Source organism: Anomalospiza imberbis, chromosome 2 (assembly GCF_031753505.1).
Source record: "Anomalospiza imberbis isolate Cuckoo-Finch-1a 21T00152 chromosome 2, ASM3175350v1, whole genome shotgun sequence".
Lineage (NCBI taxonomy): Eukaryota > Metazoa > Chordata > Aves > Passeriformes > Viduidae > Anomalospiza > Anomalospiza imberbis.
Window position 1 is genome coordinate 20,609,175 of NC_089682.1, and position 20,452 is coordinate 20,629,626.

At 37.6% G+C, this 20,452-nt stretch overlaps 1 protein-coding gene across 2 annotated transcripts in view; it reads right to left on the bottom strand.

Moving 5' to 3' along the window:
* TBL1X (transducin beta like 1 X-linked) overlaps positions 1–20,452 on the bottom strand; it is a 193,331-nt gene that overhangs the window by 85,409 nt on the left and 87,470 nt on the right. Inside the window, exon 3 of one of the 2 annotated variants that reach the window (XM_068180101.1) lies at positions 3,951–4,058. The exons of the other annotated variant lie outside the window; for it this stretch is intronic. The gene's annotated coding sequence lies outside the window, so the exon portion shown is untranslated. The remainder of the gene's footprint in view (positions 1–3,950; positions 4,059–20,452) is intronic. 2 annotated transcript variants of the gene reach the window in all.

Here is a 20,452-nt window from a genome sequence, read left to right on the forward strand (position 1 = left end):
CCTTCCTTGAAACCTCAGCTGTGTTAAAGATAAAAGATTAAGAAAAAAAGGCAGCACAATAATTTTATTCCACCAGTAGTTTAAAACTGTAGTGTGTAAGAGAAAGTCTCAAAGTAAATATTTCAGAAGTTAGCCATGACTGAAATAGTAGTTTCATCTCTCTACTACAATGTAAAATACATGGGTCCGTGTTCTAGCTACATATACTTGTTTCTGACTTAGCTGACAGCCCAAAAAGTACTAATTAATATTTCATTAATAAAATCGGAGTTCAGTTAACCATGGTTCACCAAACACCAAGAGAAATACCAGGGAATATACAAATAAAACTCTACTTCAGCCATGAAACAGCTGCAAATTCAAAGAATGTTCATGTTCTTTTAAAATATGCTTATTGAAAAAATATTATTACAACAGTTAACTATTTTTCAGTGAACAGTTATGATGCCATTAGACTTTTAAGAATAACCACTCTATTAATAGTTCATGTGTACACCCCCAGGTGCAATATTATTTGATGGCAGCACTTGAGGAACAACGTTAGAAAACAAAATCAATACAGAGTTTATTAATTAAACCTCAGAATTATAAAGGATATTGTTTAAAAGCAGTTTGATTTTCTAGTCTATAAATCTAACTGACCAATAAAATTGTTTGGGGGGGATCAGGTGCCAACAGTAACTTTAGTTAACATACAGAAAGTCTCTGTACCCTATGACTGTGCAATATCACTTAAGAAGCTCTAAATAAATTGAAAAAATAATTAAAAATTAGTAACTGTAAAAAACTATAAAACCTGTCACAGAACAGTATGCATGGGGGTATTATGGTACTTTTCCGAATCACGCATTTGCAAGCAAAATTTTGTTTATAGTTTCTCTTAATTTCTTTGTATAAAATGCAGTTTTATACAAAGAAAATAGTATAAAAATTTTGTTTTGAAAGTTTGTTTTTATGCAAAAAGAAGATACTTATTTCCTCAAAATAAAGTATGTGGGTGATAACTTATGGATAATGGAACGTTCTTCTCAATCACACCAAATGAATGCTTCTGAAAAAACACTGTTCTAGAAACTTAAAAAAAAAAAAATAATATTTTCTTATATTAATCTGTGCCTCTGCACTTTTACCAACAGTCACAACTTTCACTACCACATTTCATTCCTGACACTCCTAAACTGCACTTATTCCAAGCTCTCTGAACAACAGAAATCTGTTGATATGCTGATACATTTGAAGTACATTCCACTACATCCTATCCATTTTCTTCTTAAAGAAACGCAAAACTAGGAAAAGGTGACCTGTTTCTTCCTAGGTATCATGTGCATACACCCACTTTTCCTACTTTTTCAAACTGAACTTCCCCAACCTTTCATTTTCTGACATCTAATTTAGCCTCATCTCTTTGCTTTATTTTGCTTTTTACAAGGTTTTCTAGTCAAAATACTGTAATTTCCTGTGCATTCATACAACATACCCCACATGACCCTGATAAAGCTGACCTTTACCATTGTCACACCTATCATACCAACAACAGTTATCAATAGTTATCATCCTAACTGTTGGGGACATCTCCAGTAAGAACCAAAGGTATAGAAGATAGTACTCTACATTATTAGCACCATTATTCCTCAAAATTACTGATAATTCAGGATATCAAGGTCTTGAATTCATATAGACAACACACTAGCAGACCCCAGAAGGATATACTCTTGCAATTTGAGATAAAGCAAGCCACCAAACTGTATCAGAGAACTGGATGTTCTGCTTAAGTATGTATTTGTGAAACACTAAAAGAACTGTGAAGACCATTCATCTGCGAGAAGTAAGCTAGCAAAGCCATGCAGTCAGTACTAATTCATCAGGCACTCCCAAATTTAATTGCTAGAATACATATTGAATGCACAGGCCCAGAGTGTAATTATAATTTTGGTATTTGAAACAGTTTAGTTAATAGCAAGGATGGCAGTTCATTAGCCTAGTAAACTAGGGAAAAAATTGGCACTTGGGAGAAAGTACAAGGGTAAAAATGTGGAGAGCTGTCACTACCCCACTGCCACCAGGGACCAAAGGTAATGATTAAATAGCCCAAAAAAGGCAACCTGTGGCAAAAAAATCATACTCCCATTCTGGGTTAAGGGTGTAATTAGCTTGAAATACAGATTACACTTGAAAAACCAATGAAATTAATTCTAATGGAAAAATCTCACTAACTGAAAAAGCACAAGGCCTCCAACTTGGGATTCATGTTTTAAAGGAATACAAACATGCTACACAAAAGCCCCAAACAAGTAACATATACTTTCTTCTAAGTAGAAGAAAAGCATTTTTAGAGCTAAGGAGGCTGTTAGTAACCAAAATGAACGTTAAAAGACAACTTTAAATTACTACACTGCAATAGTTTGTGCCTTAAGAGTCTTAAAAATGTTTGTGAAAGGATCATTTCAATGATGCTAATTTTCAATACATTTTGGAGCACCAGAGAAATTCAGTAAGATTGGTAGCATTTTCTGCTAATAGTTGAGGATGGTAAGCAGTGGATCTCAGTAATTATACAGCTCTATGACATTACTAATGTCAGGCAAAATAACCACTGAACTTACAAAGGATAAACTCACTGGGAAATTACATGAACAAAGCTGATGCCAGTCAACACTATTTTATAGAAATTTGCTAAATAAAATAGAGAATTTTATTTAATCAGCTGATAAAGTGACAAACTCTGGTCAGCAGATGTTATTCCACAAATGAAACACACAGACTTCTGAATGGCATTTACCTTGCAGCCACACAAAACTCAGAGTAAGAAATTATTATCAGTATCATCAAATGTGATTAAGACATACATATAAAAAACTAGTTGTTACCAGGAAATAATAATTGAAAAAGTGCTCTACATTCCTCCAACTGAGACATCCAATACTCACTCAACCCTATTTAAGAGTATCATCAATGATACAGAAGTAAATACTGTTGATAGCAGCAATGGCACAAAAATCGTCAAACTGGTCAGTAAAGGCAGCATAATTGTTATCCAGAATAATATGGATTTCTTTGTATGATGGAGACAGTGCATTACAGCCAAGTGGACTTATGTAGCAAGCAAGAAACAATGCAGGCAATACCCAGAAAATAGTGCACAGAACCCACAGACTTACAAAATACATACAATCTTAATGGCACAGAAACAACTCAATACAAATGACAGCGAAGCCTGACAACAAAAGGGAGTAATAAATCTCCCACACATGTAAGTGCACAAGAGCAGAGATACTACCTTAGCTCACAGCACTAGCAGTACTGGAGTAGTGAATATAGCTATATAGTGTCTGCACCGCTTTCCCAAAATGACAAAGATCTTGTTCTTTTTCCATTATTTACAAAAAAAGAGGAAGAATTCTGTACCTTCTTAACCAGAACGCCCCACATGCTGCTATTAGCACAGAAACTCATGTGGAAAGAGTACAGCAACAATTTGAAAATGCTGCAGAGAACCAATTAATGTTACATGAACAAGAAGCTGTCTCTGATACATTGTAGGAGAATAGGATGGCTCAGGCCTAAAGCTACAGCTTGGGCAGTACTGATGGTGGAGTGGGCACAGTGGCAAGACAGATCTAACTGTTGATATGTTTTGGGGTTATTTCCTACCACAGCAATTACTTAAGAACAAAGCCACTTAAAGAATTGTACAGTACTTCTTTGTTTTGCTTCTTCAGTCTGTATCTTTAAAATCAACCCTGAACAAATGCAGACTTTTTGTCAAATGCTCTGCTCAGGAGAACTGGACTGCCACAGCCTTAAGTGACAACACTGGTAGGAGTCCATCATCACCTATGTGCACAGGACCTGACTGCCTGGGCAACTTCACCAAGGCAAAACCTGACAGGACAGGAAGTGGCACACTTGAGGTGAGCTCAGCTCTTATTTGGTGATTCCTTTCGGCTTACCTGGTCCTGAGACCCTCGAGCTGCTGAATGCTGCTCCTCGCAGGCTGCTGTCAAAAGTCTGGGGGTTTGAGTTACCATGGAGATCACCGCATCTGACAGATGAGGAGGCTGCAAGGAGACAGAGGCACCATCAAACCAGTGTGCATCACCTCAGCAAAACACAAGCACTTGACTCCCTTTGCTTTTGGCCTTCACCAAGGTCTGAGCTTCCAGATTAGGAGCTTTAGCTAAACTCTAAGGGGAAAAAGCCCAACACCCATCACCAAAAGAATTAGAAAGGTGAGGGCAATCCCCAGTGACACACAATATTTGAGCACTTTGCAAAGCCATGCACTTTTTCAGGAGCTTGGAAGGATCCTAATATACCATGAGCTTGATTCAACAATTTTCAGCCTCTCTGGTCAAGTATACCAACAGCAAGCAATTCACTCAGAACCACTGCTGAACACAGGACTGAAATGGCAGTGAGCTGCCTCTGAACAGTGGGACACACAAAAGTGCTCCCTCAGAGAGCCTCCAGTGGGAAACTGATTGAGCATCACCTACATGCAAGAAATAAGTAGGCAAAAGAAATCACTTTCTTGAGTGTTTCCGGGGCAAGGCTGAAGGCAAGCATTTATGAAAATCAAACATGAAAGACAGCCTGGCATTCATCTGCAATAATAAACCTATTTGGAGACTTTTCCAATCCTGCCAACAAGCATGATAAGTAAACCTGATTTCTTATTGCCTTTGCCATTCGAGCACCACGTATATTGACTAGTTCCTTATTCTTCCATTTCAAGCCTTAAGTCTTAAAGAATTTTGTCAATTTTTTTAAAGGAAATTTGTCAATTTTTGTATATATAATTTAATAATGAAATGCTGTAAAGTGAAATGAGAAGTCACTGGAGACTTTTAAAATTAATTATTCTCTTCCACATAAATGTCTGACAGCTTTTAAAACTATTGTCCTGGTTTTGTCTGGGATAGAGTTCATTTTCTTCCTAGCAGCTGGTACAGTGATGTATTTTGGATTCAGTATGACAGTAATGTTAGTAACACAGGGATGTTTTAGCTGTTGGTGAGCACTGCTCACACTAAGTCAGGGATTTTCAGTTTCCCGTGCTCTACCAGTGCGAAGGTGCACAAGAGCTGGTGGCAGCATGGCTGGGACAGCTGTCATGATCTGGCCAATCCAAGTCATACAATGTCACACCCAGTATGTGAACTGGGGGAAGCTGGCAGGGAGGGGCTGTTCACTGCTTGGTGCTGGGCAGAGCATCTGTCAGCAGGTGGTGAGCAATTGTATTGTGCACCACTTGTCCTTTTTGGGCTTTGTTTCTCTCTCTTGGTTTGTTATCTCCCTTTGAATCATCATTATCTTCATTAATATTATAATTAGTATTATACTTTACTTATTAATTACTTATTTCCATTATTGAACTAATCTTATCTCAACACATGGGTTTTACTTTTTTCCTCCCCATCCCACTGGGGTGAGTAGGGGGGTGGAGCGAGTGGCTGTCTGGTACTTAGCTACCAGCTTAAGTTAAACCACAACAACTATACATTAAGTATCATTTCATGATATAATCAATTTAATAGATAACAGATTTAAACACATTATCAGGAAAAGCTTTCATAAATCCAGTTCTAATTCTCAGTCTGCAGTACAACAACATGTTCCCCTCTACTTCATTGTGACATAAATACACCATCTAACCAAATACAACTAGTCACTTCAGAGAGAGTTACATCTATCCTAATCAGAGGTGAATGACTACACAAGGGACAACACTTGCCTACTGAAGCTTCTCAAACTAGTAGCAATACATCAGCTGGACATCCACAGTTTTTCTGAGTTAGTCTACTGAATGCATCTAAATCTTCATCTACGTGGTTACGTATCTAATCACCTGTCTAATTCTCAGATGGCATTCTGAGTTGACTGTACTCATGTCTCCATCTCATATTTTTTTTTTTTTTTTAAACTATAGAATCATTGACTGGTTGGGGTTTGAAGAGACTTAAAACTTATCTAGTTCCAATCCTCCTGCCATAGGCAGGAACACCTCCCACCAGACCAGGTTGCTCAAAGCCCCATCAAACTGCCATGGTTGCAGCATCAACAACTTGTTTCCCATCTCATTTTTCCTGTGAAGCATGTTATGTTTATGCAAAATACAATATACTCAAGAAGCATAACTGTGTGTAAATATAAAATCTGAAAATCCAAGCAACAATTAGAGGAATTCCCATGTCTTATGGGAAAATTGTTAAGATTATTATGATACTAAAATTATTCAGTATACCTACATTGTGCTATGCAACAGTAACTAATTCATACTGAGGTTGCTCTCATGTCAAATACCAGGGAAATAACTGGCTCATCTGGAATGAAGGCTTCTGCAAGATTCATGGAGTTTAAAGGATACTGTAGAATACCAGATACTCCTACTAATCATATGGTATCATATGGCCCTACACACAATGTTTTACTCAAAGAGTTTCTTCAAATCTGATTTCATATAGAAGTAAATATTAATATAAGCTTTGAAATAAACAGTAGGCAAAGACAAAAATGTTCTTTTAAACATTCATTTATAATATTAGCATTACAACCTATAATTACTTACAGTAGGATAAGATCTTCACAATTTACAAAGAAATTGAAAAATAATCCATCACCAGAGATCACAGAATACAGCTGCAAAAGTGATTAGAGCAGTGTAGAAAGTACCTTAATATGAAATATCTGGAGAGTTCCACTGGTGTAGTTTATAACAAAGAAAAAAATAAGACAGATGATCTAATTACAGCATCTAAGTATTTTCATTGGGAGAATATACTAAGTACCAACTGGCTTTTTAATCTAGCAAAGGGTTTGCAGAAAACAAATCAGCATCTAGAAGCTGACAAGAAATTCAAATGAGAAATAAAACATTTTCCATCACCTGTGACTAACCATTAGTGCAACTGTCCAAAGGAGAATGCAGAGATTCTCCATTTGTTTATGCTAAGCTTTAGTGGAACTTTCCCAGAAGATGAATTTTTGTGAAAACACAAGACATCCTGCAGTCATACAAAAGTTACTCTGTTTCATACAGACAGGCTGAGTCTCCAATACAGAGAAAGGGAGATTTGGTGCTGTAGCCATCCTTTCCTGCTCATAAATTAAATATATTATGATGAAAACCAATTGTCTGGTTTTGTAGCTAAACTGGGTACTGGTGAGCACTGTGCATGCTGAGCTGCTGGTGCCAGCAAATATTTAGCAACATACATGTGCATACATACACACATATATAGTGAGAGAGGGAGAGAGCCATGTGGAGTCACACAACTATTGCCATCCTTCCAGAGACAGGTAGACTAAATTCTGCTGCAATAATAGTCTGACTTCTAATTTAGGAAGCTTACTCTGTCCTCCATGAGCTGAAAGGACTCAGTCACAGGAGAGTGGTAGCAGGAGCTCTCTTCACAAGGGTCACTTGGGGCATCAGTCAGATGACTGAAGGCAGGCAATACAAATGATGCTCTCTGAATCTGTGCATGGAGCAATAAACACAGTGTTTCACGTTAATAACTGCTTGCCAGTCCTGTCCCTGTGGACAGTAAGCTTTCTGGGCAGAAAAACCTTCTCAGTGGGGTATTTCAGTGGGTTAGCCAAGCAGTTGCCCATCTCAGCTAACATCCAGGAGCTGCTGTGGCCTCACAGCAGTTTGCTTCCAGCCCCCTCCCTGCAACAGCAGCCTCACTCTGGGCACACAAGTAACATGGGCTTCTTGCAAAGGGACAAAGGAAGAAGAAAAGGAAATAAAACCAAGTTATGGCCTAAAGGTTACACTGGTGTGACAGTGAGCAAGCTTAAAAAATTCACCCCTTTAGCAAAGGATAGGAAAGTTATTGGATGTCTTAATTCAGCTAGCATTGGTGCTGTTGCTAATCTGTGCCTTGGGCTGCTAAGTGTCAAGAAATGTAACCATGTTTAAATAACAACCAGAAATAAAAGTTTAAAAACTTCCTTCCTTTTTTTACTAATTGCACATCTGGTACAGAAGGTTTGACTTTGGATTTGCACTATGTTTGAAAACACATTAGTTCAACCTATGCAAACATTTTCATTGATCTCCTTATCTCTCAGCTCCTCCATTGGACAAAATCTCTGTGAAGTAAAACCATGGAAAACCCTGGCACCACCTCCCATGTGGGCAGCTGATGAATGAAATAAGTCACCAACCCCGCTGTGACTGTCCCCAGTGCCAGCCTAACTTAAAGAGAAGCACTGAGGCCTTTCCTGCCCTGGCCAGGGCAGGGGACAAGCCCCATGTCAGGGACAAACTGCCCAGAACATTTGCACTGACAAGTCAATGAAGGGATGCTCCTTAAAGGAAGGCTGAATTTGGTGCTACCCTTAGCGGGCCACAGACCAAACAGTGCATTTATCATCTGCTTCACATGTAGATTTCCTTTTGCAGGCACCTGAGGTACTGTAGGAAACTGAAACTGGGGGCCAAATTTATAGGAGGCACTTGAAATTACTGGCTGGGCAGGTGGCTGGGGTAAGGACACATAAACAGTACAGCAGTTTTACTCTAAAACTTGGAATAATCAGTCACATCATGAATTAGACTCAATTCCTCTAAATACATTTAGCTGCTTAATATTTTTCCAATCTGATTTCTGTTTAAGTACTATTTCTGCATAGTTTCAGATAAATAATTCCATTTCTTTTTACTAAACAATACAGATGAGGAGACACCAAACTAGTGCCATTACTACCACATTTCAGCATATTTCTCTTAACATTTTCATAATGAAAAAAACATTAACTGGGTAGCTAATTTATTATCCCACTCCCTTCTGGCCTTTAAAGGCACAGGAAAGTTAAAATGCTAAATAGGCAATCTTCAAAAGACACTGAATTACAAAAGCAGAGATTGCATTATATCTCTGGGAAAGAAATGCAAGATACCTAGTGCACAATATTTTGCTTTCTTTCAAATTGTTAAACAGCTTCAACATTTTCAAACTACCCCTGGTGGAGTATACGATAATATACTATACTATACACTATACTATATGGAAGTATACCATGACTATATAGAAGATTCTAACAGGACATCAACAATTATGCAAGCCTTCTGCAAAAAATAACCAAAATGCATTTTCTAAAGCAATTCCTAAAAAGTGTACAAGTCAGTGCAGACTTATTTTCAACATGTGCCAAACTCCTGGTGATGTGCTGGGGTTTTAGTTTCTTTATGGATTAACATAATGTATAAATATAATCACAGCAGAATAATCACAGCTGTGGCTCCCATGGGGCATGACCAGCAATTAGTGTGTACAAGGATCGTGGATAACACTGCAGACACACAGAGCAGAAACCAGGACCATCATTTACAGCACAACACAACGTGCTGGGTTTCTCTATAATGTTTCCAACAAGTACCTATGCACTGGAACTGCAATCTCTGTTCAGAAAAACCCACACAATCTCTGAATATTAATGAATTTGCCCTAAGGTCTTATAGAGTAAATAAACACCAGCTTATGTCTTGCTATGACAAAAAAATTCCCACTGTAGACACTTATGTATCTATTATTGCCCCACAGCTGCTTCCTCTAAAGGAAGCTATGAGAGATTTTTTATTTTAAATATACCATAAATGAATGTCCAGATTTGAGGAACTAAAGCCACGGGTCAGTTAAAAATCTGAAAATCAATGTTGAAATAAATATTCATTATAGTGCAAAAACCTTCCCCATGGTAATATCTAAGCCAAAGCAAAAAAAATACCCTCAGAAATAACCCACATCTTCCCACAAAAACTTAAAATGCTTAAGCCTTGAAAGCCTCTCCCAAGGTGCAACTCACAGAGCCTGGGCTGCCCCTTTGAAGCAAGTCTCTCAAGGGAAAACAAAACAGCAGGTGGAAACTCTTCTCATGTTTCATCTTAACTAACTCTGTGAAGCTAGTGGACATATGAAATTAGGAGTTTCAGAAGCACTGTCTCGTTAACTTGGCTATATTATGCTACCCCTTTTACACAAGTCCCTCCCAAGACAAATTAACTCTTAGCAGCCCAAGCAGTGACTCAATCCAACCAGTCTTGGAGCCAGACTGGAACTGACAGCATCAATTCTCAAAATCACGTACCACTGTCAGCACTTTGCCTGCACAGACACTTCGACAGCTTCAGCTTTTTTCTGCTTCAGTTGTGTATTTGAGTGTAGAAAATATTTTCTCTACCATGTGTAATAGTTTCACAGGAGATACATGAGTTATCCATCATTATTTAACAGGACAGAACTTTCAGTGATAATAATGGATTTATGAATAGCTTAGCTGTCAGCAACCAAACCCAGTACCAAAACTGGAAATGCTTACTACTGCAAGAGGACTTTTTGCAGTATGTGGACAGATTCATGGGTGCTGTGGCCAACAACACAGCAATTGAGATACTCTTTTTATCAGAAAGATATGTAAGTATCAAATAGCACAAGATTTATTTTACCAACCCTCAGGCAAACCAAATGTCAATTTTCTAATTAACAAGTCCAGATTTCAAAAAAACCAAACCCCCAAACTTCTCTCTTGACAGTAACTCATGAGAATTCTGCTGAACTTTTTAAACATGAAACAAAACCCACAGTCTAGGACTGTTGTGGTAAAACATAAAGAAAGGAGTTTAATTATTAATTTTGTGATAGTGCAGGTAGGTGGGAAAGAATTATCCCTTTCAGAAGCATTGAACTGTAATACTCTCATTTGCCTATTTAGCTCTACCTCATGCAAAAGCAGAGGAGGAAACAGGAAAGAAGAAATGCAGCCTCCTCTGCATTACCTTAGCAGTCACCATTACCAGATATAAAAGTGAGTGCAAGCTCATAAAGAAAACCACACAATTTTGATTAATTCATGTAGCTTTTGCCCTGAGTAGATCTGTCAGCCTAACCTAAGAAATTAACTTTCAAGTCTTTGGCCTGCAGTTGTACAAACACTGCACTGCTTTCAGCATGCACACCCTGGAGGTGCCCAACTGCAGAGCACTACGGTGAAAGGATTTGCTGTTTCCCACGTCTGAATGACCCACAGCCTGTAGAGTTTTCCCAAGGTGCATCAGTAACATGAATTGCAGCCCATGGCAAAGACAGAGCCAGTACAATTCTCGTAAACAAGGTTTAATTTGTGTAGCCAATACAATCAGTTTTGTTTTGGGTTAGCTGTAGTTTCCAAGAGATTTTGAAGGTGGGATACCATGGGCACCATGGTAATAAAATCTTGATGTTGCAGAGGCATCAATAAACACTGCAAGATCAGGCTTTAGGAGAAATTACTACAATCAACTTTGGAGGAGCAGAGATGGCAGGCACTTTGGACTTGTGGCATGGCATTAGAGGAGCAGCTTGTCCTTAAAAGACCTTTTGAAACTTCATCTTGGGTGGAACCTCAGCTACACATCACTGTAACAAGATGTATATATAGGTGATAATTAATATATTTAAGTCACATTTTCCCCCTTACATTATAGGAATTGTATGAAGTGCTCTAGGCTAGAAGTTGCTGAATCAGGAAATGGATCAAAAGTGAACTAAAATGCCTTTCTAGTTATTGATTCCTGCTCTCTGTTTCATGTCAGTTTCCTAGAATCCATCCAACACAAGCACGAAAGGGTAATGAGTTTCTGAACCCACACTCTAATAGTGCACACTGCATCAAAGCTTTCAGTAATTGCCTGAATGCTGCTTCCCAGCAGTACTAAACAACTTAAATATAATTAGCTGGAAGCCCTATGGGCTTCATTTCCCCACTGGAACACCTCTTACACTAATCCATTTATCAGGCTGACAGATGACTGAATCACTGGTGCTATGGACCCATTCTACTAATAATATTTCTCAAGCCCACATTCTGGTTTGTGCTTTATGGGGTACATTTTTGCAAAGGAAAAACCAGTGTTAAGAGTGGGGAGAGAAGAGACTTATAACACACTCATCTCTTCCCAGTACTGACCAAAGTTATTTGTTTGATTAGTCCACTAAGTATAAAATGCTGGAGCTATCAGGCAGAAAATGAAAATCAAATGTATGCATTATGGAACTATATGATGCCAAAAATAATAGGGAAATGCAAAAACATTGAAAAGACTTTTGGAAGCTTTCCAGCCATTCTGAAGTTTCAAGAGAAGTTTGCATAAGAGGAAAATTTTCAGCATATGCCCCTGAGGATGGACCGACTACAGCTGTCAAGCTAAAATTTCTTCATACTATTTACTTCTTGTACATCTTTCTGAACAATAGGTGACAAAAGACATTTTAAAGCTGTCTAGAGTTACATTGAATAGCCATGAACTGAACATCATGCTGCCACTAATCTACACACTTTGCAAGCTGTACAAAAGTAAAAAAAGTACACAAAAGTACAAAAACATTTATATAATTTCTTGGGCAGAGTTTTCTAATGTTGTACTGAAACCCATTTTATCCCCATGACTTTTATTTCCAGATAGATTTCAATAAGTAACCTCTGCAGAGGCTGAAATTATGGGCAGCCAAGGTATTCCAAAGTGTGCCATACTACTGTGGAAATGAAGCTATTGTAAAAATGCTAAATTCTCATCAAATCATTTTGAATTATTAAAAAATTTACTCTAGGACGTTATATGCTTGTGCTTCCTTCCTAAGGTGCCCTTCTTCTAGATCCATTATATTGTGGTCAATAATCCACATTCTGGCTTGCAATCACAGGATCCAGCTAGAGTAGTAGCACTGTTTCATTGTTTATTTCCTCTGGATGTTCTCATCATGGACACAGAAAATACTGATGTTGAAAAACAATAAAACAAGAAACTTGTACTTCTTGTATTCTACATGAACCTAAACAATATGCTTGTAGTAAAGCCAACAGCCAACATACAAAAATTCTCTAAAATGTAGTACCACAAGTTACAGTTAACTCGTGGACATCAGTCTGAATTTAAAGAATGAATAGAAAAGCTACACTTGAACTTTTAACAATGACATAGATAAGTAAAATAAATTCAGTGATGTAAAATGACTTAGCTGGTGAATCAAGCAGCAGCAGCAACAGGATGAGGTACCGGCAGCAGTTCTTGGGAGCAGCACCAACCACCTCAGAACAAGGCCAAAAAGAACAACAGCTACTTGGACATTACTTGATTTTCAAAAATGCAATCACAGGTCTTTATACCACCCGGTAAAGTACTAAGCAGCTTATTAAATATTGAACTGTTTGAGATTTCTTCATGTGAACCCCAGAACAGAAATCTCAGTTTCATATGACTTCTCCACCCACTCCCTCCCTCCGGCCTGAAACTGGAAAACTCATCCCAGAGACGCTGACACTTGCACATCAGCCAGTCAACTTGCCTGTCGCTCAAAGACAGCCTCTTCCTTCCCAGCCTCATCTTCTCTGTTTAGTGCATTTTCTACTCCCACAAAGGGCAGACAGTATCCTGAGCAAGGGTTGCCCCAAACCATACGAACCTCAACACTTGTCAGTCACACATTCACAAGAAATGCAGAATTTCACACTCCTCTTAACACATACTCCTTTGAAATGCAGTGGTACTGAGCAGAGCAAACATCAGATCTAATCAAAAGAACATTCTGCAGTAAAAAACATTAAAAAAATCTTCTCCTGTTTTTAGTCATCTTTAATAAAACAGATCATGGTCCTGAATTTCCTAACTAGGAAACTGTCTTTGCCAGGAAAGAACGAAACACTGCCTTCATTTGTGTGCTTTATGAAGAAACTTGCTATACTGTCAGTGAAGCTGAATTTCCTGGGTACTCTGAGACAACTTTTATATTCTTGAAGTAAGCAGTATCTCTTTAAAGCACTGTCAAAATTATTATATATACAGATTGTTCCCTGTTAATCAGGGGCAAATGTACAGCAGCTTTATGTTTAAATAGCTGCACTGAATTCTCAAGGTCTTTTAATAGAGGCGGCAAAGAAGAGTTTGAGGAGAAGAGGAATCATCTAAGTATGAAGCAACTGGAGCCACAGTCCACTAACATCCATACTTTGTATGGCAGGAAGTGAACACTTGGAAGGACATGCCATGTTAAGCAGCCAAATGCAAAAATGCAGAGCATTTTAGGGGTGCAAATAAACGCCTGTTCTAAAAAGCATGGCAGAAGTGACTTAACACACTGATCTACAAAAAGAGCACCCTTTGTAATAGACATCTGAAAAATGATTTTTATATTCAGTAATTATTGTCTTCAGCATTAGAAAGATAATGAATTTTATTGCAAGACAATTTCTGTGTAGTCTCTATTCTTGGACTCCTGACTAGATCAAGCCTAGAATAGCCATAACTAACCCCAAAGCTGGTCCGGCTTTGAGCTGGGTGTTGGACCTTCTGAAGTCCTGAATTATCATAGGATCCTACAGTAAGAACCTCTCCATACTAAAATGATATATGCTTGTTATGCTATTTACATAGAAAATATGGAGTTTAATAAAAAATACCAGGGCACCAACTTGCATATTGAATCCAGACAGATCCAAGGTCTTAAAGATACCAAATGCGAGGCATTTCTTCTGATCATATAAAGCTTATGCTGCTTAAATAACCATAATAAAGCTAACACTGATGATTAAAGATACAGAATGCTTTTGTTACACTGCAGATTCTCTTTCAAATTACCTTTTCCTTTTACCCAAATCATTGCAGAGATATAGGAGTAAAAACTATTTATATTAAATTAAATTACAGTTTAGAGGTATGTATGTGAATTTTAATCTACCCCCAATTAAAATGCAGGACAGATTAATAGGTTATACTGTCTGGATATGAAAAATGCAGCTGAGAATACTGGCTAGAGAAATACACTAAATGAAAAAAAAGAGCAGGACGTGAAATAATTTGCAGTAAACATGGCTGTGAAAAAACTGAGCATTTCAAAAGACGTGGATGAAGTAACAGGTAAATGAACATCACAAAGACTTGGTGGTAAAGGGCACTGGTCTGAGGAACCCAGTCCTTGGACATGGTCAGTAACACAGGTAATTTCAACACATTGAAACTTTATAATAATATATTTTAAGAGTCAGCAGCAGAAGTGAAATTTCAGGGAAAAAAAACCTTCAAAATTACCACCTGCATGTTATAGTAAATAACTTTGATAAATTTTTGTCTTGTTACTCTGATTAATCTGATGCTTGACAGTAGCTGTCTCATCATTATATGCCATACAGGAGTAAATGGGTATCCACATCTCTACACTGAGACAAAATTCACCTCTTTTGCTAGCATATATGACAAGTTTGACCAATATACATGTTAGAAAAGTTTGTTTATGTAAAAAGATTAAGATAAATTCCTTTAATGAATTCAATAAAGGATTATCTCTCAATACACCTATGTTCTGTGCTTTAATGCAATTCTGACACCATAAATGGTATGATCTATTAATCTTTGGTGTCTTTGATTTCAATTTTCTATCTGCTTCAAAAGGTATTTAGCTAATGAAGCTCAGAGATTTATAATGGTTCTTTAGACTACTTAAATGAAGGGACAAACAGAAAGCATATTCAACATCTCAGTATTAGCAAATGGTTATCCAAGCCACGCACTCAATACATCGTTCTACTTCATAGTATGTTCACAAATAGTAAAATTTCTAAAGTATTTTCCAAAGCCATGATGAAACAAATCTGCATCAAGTTTCAAAACTCTAATAAAATCCATTCACACAACAAAATAAAACAAATTAAAAACCACACCAAATTCTGAAAATGCAACTAATTAGTTAAACCTGTTGAGGAGGGGGAAGGTCTTTTGAAATGCAGAAAACTGCCAAGTTGCTTTCCTTCTCCCTGAAGCTTCCTCAGCCTTGCTACTCCAGCATTAGGGTCCAAAGGCACTGATCCTGTTGCTGCAAACATAATTTCTTGAAAACTTGCAAGGACCTTACAAGGAGCTCAAAAGTGGAAATGGGAAAAAACTTTTATTACCTCCATCATTGTGAAGTATCCCCCAGTGTTTAATGCTTACCTGTGCATTACTGTTATTAAATAAATACATTTAGGTCTGTTCAATGAATAGTAGGTCTGTCTTCTGAAATGCTACCTAATAAATAAGGAACACCTGGAAGTCAGATCAGGACAATAATTCAAAGTGCAATGCAGATTATTCATATTTGTGCATTTACATGCATGCCCTAACACAGTACTACATCTTCATGTACATTTTATATCACTGAACTTTATGCAGACAATATGGGATGTTACTTTTAGTCAGCATTAAAAGGTGATTTTTCCCAGGGTCTCAGAAGTACAATTGCCATTGACTTCAAAACAAAAGGGAAGTAGCCTGCAGTTCTGGAAACCTGTCAGTCTTTTCATCTTGCAAGCTCAACTCTCCTTCTGCACATTGAGAAAACTATGAAAAATGAGAACAAATATTTGCACAGGAAGATAGCTAGTTTTATTTGCTGTAATAAATGAAAATGATCCTTTTTATATCATGACAGAACATGTCAGGGATGTTCCTGCCACTTAACTTTGATTCCAATTTATGTATATGGATGCTGATGCCTAAAGCTGGGTATGAATATTCAGTCTTCATTATAGTAAGTGGTTTTCTTGTATTACATTAGCAGGAAAAGAAGGACCTAATAGCAAAAGACTCATTGAAGTAAAAGAATTATTATAGCAATGATAGAAGCAAAAAAAAAAAAAAAAAGATCATTAAGACACCTTTCGCATCTCAGTTTACAGATTTTGTTTACATTAACGTGTTTTAGTGAAATGCAAAGGTGTTAAGTAATTTTTGCCCTGGCCTTTGAAATTATTTAGGAAAATTCTGTGGCATAAGCTTAGAGGCTTAGAAGCTTGGCCTAGAAATTTTGGGGGACAGGTACGAAGATGTTAATTTTCATCAGAGTAAGTCCAGGTATATTCTCCATTCTATCCAGTGTAGTGTGCAATTTCAGTCTGTCATTATGCTTCTTGTTCTGAGTGAAGCTTCACTGGTGAAGCAATATTCCCTTGTTCCTCGTAATCACTCTTCCCTTACATTCCTGCTGAACATGGCTGCCCCTCAGTGTCTGTGGAATAAGTGCTCATGTCCAAAAGATTCTTATTAAAGAGTTCAGAGAGTTAGTGTTAGAAAGTGTTCGGACTAGGCTAGATTAGAGAGAATGAGTCAGGTCAGAGAGTGCCTACATGATCAACCAAATCTCGTGGGAGCAATACTGAACAGTTGTGAACAGTGGGGGACGGGAGCCTATTCAGCCAGTTCAGCTGCTGCCAGAATAAAATGTGGGAGACAGAGAAATGCTTTCATGCTTAGCTTTTCTTTCTTTCTTTGCTTTTCCCAATATCTTGGATCCTGAAATTTTTACACCTGATTCAGGCTACCAAGTTTCATCAAAACTATTTTTCTCCAACAGAACCTGTGTTCAGACTTATAAGGCACATCCACATGGTAGGTAAAAAAACCCACCCAAAATAAATGTGCCCCACCACCCTGCCCCCAACCAGCAATGAGTTTAAACACAGTCATCTTGGCGTCCTCAATTCACCTTGTTACTGCACCTCCAGTTGCTGCAGCACAGATGGGATGCAACATCTCCCACTGTTTGGGGACTGCCCCTAAAGGTGAGCCATATGTTTTGCAATACCTAGAAACAGCAGGATAAGATAAGGAAATCTCTGCAGCCCTAAGGCAGAGTTGCTTTGATTTCACTGCTTTGTGCCCTGCCTCCTCCCCACCCCCTCCTTTTTGCTTTTTTTTTTTTTTTTTTTTTTTTTTTTTTTTTTTTTTTTTTTTTTTCCGAGAGCTTTTGTAATTTAATTTATCTGGGTTAAGCCTACAGAAAAAAAAAATCCAAACAAATATTGTGTGTGCATGTGTGTAATGCCTCAGAGATCTCCTGTGTTATCTGTCTGTGTAAAATTTTACCTTCCACTAGACAAATATATTTTTAAACTGTGTGGAATCAAAACAACATTCTCAGCATTCAAGACATTCTGTCATCGCTGCCCATTTGTTGCCCTCTAGGTTTGTCTCAGCTGGCAAATTTCCCATTTTAGGAATTATCAAGATTCATCTGCTTAGATAAGGCTGCAAAATAGAATGAAAAGCTGGATTATTCTAGAGAACTCATATTTTTCTTTCAGGGCAGAAAACCCAGTGCATGAGAGCCGAACATTAACAGCAAATGGAACCAATCTCTCAGACTTCACAGTTCTACCCCCCCGTATGCTGTGAAATTTAATTTTGATTAAGATGCTACAATACTTATTTTACTTTTATCCTTTACTTCTTTAAATATGTTTAGTGCCACTTACTATGTTAATCTGTTTTGAAGCCTTAAATATTATGCTTATATATGATGTTTGTTTTTAAACTGTAGTTCTAGTAAGCATCTCGTGCATCCTGCTGCTTCTATGCAATTTGTCATAAAGAATTACCAATTGCTTTGCTACCATTTTCCCTACTGCATATTTTTTGCAGGGTGATAGTGTGAAAAAAAAGGGAGAACTAGAAAAATCAATAAATTGACAGTTTTCCACAGCAAGATGGCTCAGGGTTTACATGAGTGATGGAGTAGCTTTCATGACAAAGGCTGTGCTGCAAAACCATGGTTGTGTTTCTGAGCCCGCTGGCTGCAGCACCAGGATTTCTGGAGGACATGCCATGGTTCCTAGTGCTGTAACCTTCTGAAGCTCCACACAGCCCTTTTGTACCGACATGTGAAATGCTACTCCTTGCCCCCTAGGTAGAAAGAAAACTGCGGTATGATCTGATTGCTCACTGAGCAGGTTGGTTTTGTTTTATTAACACAGATGAGTGAACTAACCAAAACTCCATCAAATTCAGGAACGGGTTTCATGTGCTGAGTGCGTACACAGGTGTAGGTGCACCAAGTTAAGCAGAAGATGAACATTAGAGAAATCCTAAGTGATTCTAAAGTAATTAACATACCTGCAAACTCATTACTGAGCCAGACCTGCTTTATGGAGACTACTGCCATCCAGTATTGACACTAAACCACTATCTTATGATGTTCGCCCAAGTAAAAGTATTTCGAGGTGTTATATTATTTTAGCACAGTGATTAATCAATTTCTTTTTAGAGTGTCCTCTGAGAGCTTAAAAATTCATGATTCACATTATTAGTATTCTGTACAGCTTTCCGTGTTCTTTGAGTGGTATGATTAAATTTATCTGTGGTTGCTAATGGCCACAATATGAAATATGAAAGTCACCATTCCACAAACACCCAATGGGTGTCCTTAAAACACGCTGTGAATCCCAAACAAAGAGGACTGCAAGTGACAAATCCTTTCTCTTTATTCTCACAGGCTATACACTGTTTGTGCAAAAGGCAGACAGGATTGACTTGTGATGTAATACTGCAAATGGAACAAATAAAATACTCCATTATATTTGTCACATTTTAAGGCTGGAAATTAGTCCATAAACTCAGCTGGGTTCAGATCCTACTGACTCACATTTTACAAGATAAAAACTCATCCAAACTTTCATGCTATGATATAAAGAATACCCAAAAGCATGATGAACTTGGAAAAATGTTCCAGTTCATCACTAAAATGAAAAGATTTTATACTAGGTTTGAAGAATCTTGATATTGCCTTATTTATTTAGATTGCATGTTGTAGTAGTCCAGGCTTGGTCATCAAAAAAGCAGTGAGAACTACCCTTTGCTATTCTGCGCATAGAGTATTAAAAATTTATCAGAGAAATCAAAGTGACTGTCTAATAAGATTGAATCCATCATCCATAGAAATTGCCAGACACAGACCTATAAATACATTTTGGGTTTATTGAACATAGCAAGATATAATAGCACAGAGTCTGATTAAAAGCCAGTAGATAAATACCGAGCCATCCAAAATGACAATTCTTTCTAAAACCTGATGTCATGCACCAGATAATTGTGAGATACACTGTAACATAACAAAAACTGATACAGCAGAGCAACGTATCCTGGTATCTATCATTAAATAATACTATTATGAGGTTCCAGCAATATACACCATGGTCGATATCTTAGTAATTTTCTGTTGTGTGCACTGCAATGTATACTCTGTGTTCCAATGAATACTGTGGAAGAATAAAGTTCTTCATTACCCACATGTTAAATGATCTGCTGTTTGTCCTCTATTATTTCTGTGAGCTGCTGAGCTATTCAGAACTATGTAACTCTTTGTTCCAAAGAAGGCACGGGTGTGACTTTTCAGAAACGCCACATTAAAAATAAACCATCATGAAAATAGCATTGTATTGACTCTGTGACCCCAAAAATGTACTCTAGACTGTCACTACCATTAAAGGCGATGAATCTCTTCTAATTAATGGTTTATCAGTTTTTTGGGTATTCCTCCATTTTTTGGGATTCCTCAGTAAATGCATTTCCCTACCTTCCTGTGAAAAGGATGCTTAAATATTATCATCAGATGACAATGCAGACCCACCACAGGGATAGTGAAGGGGCACTTCATTAGGAGTC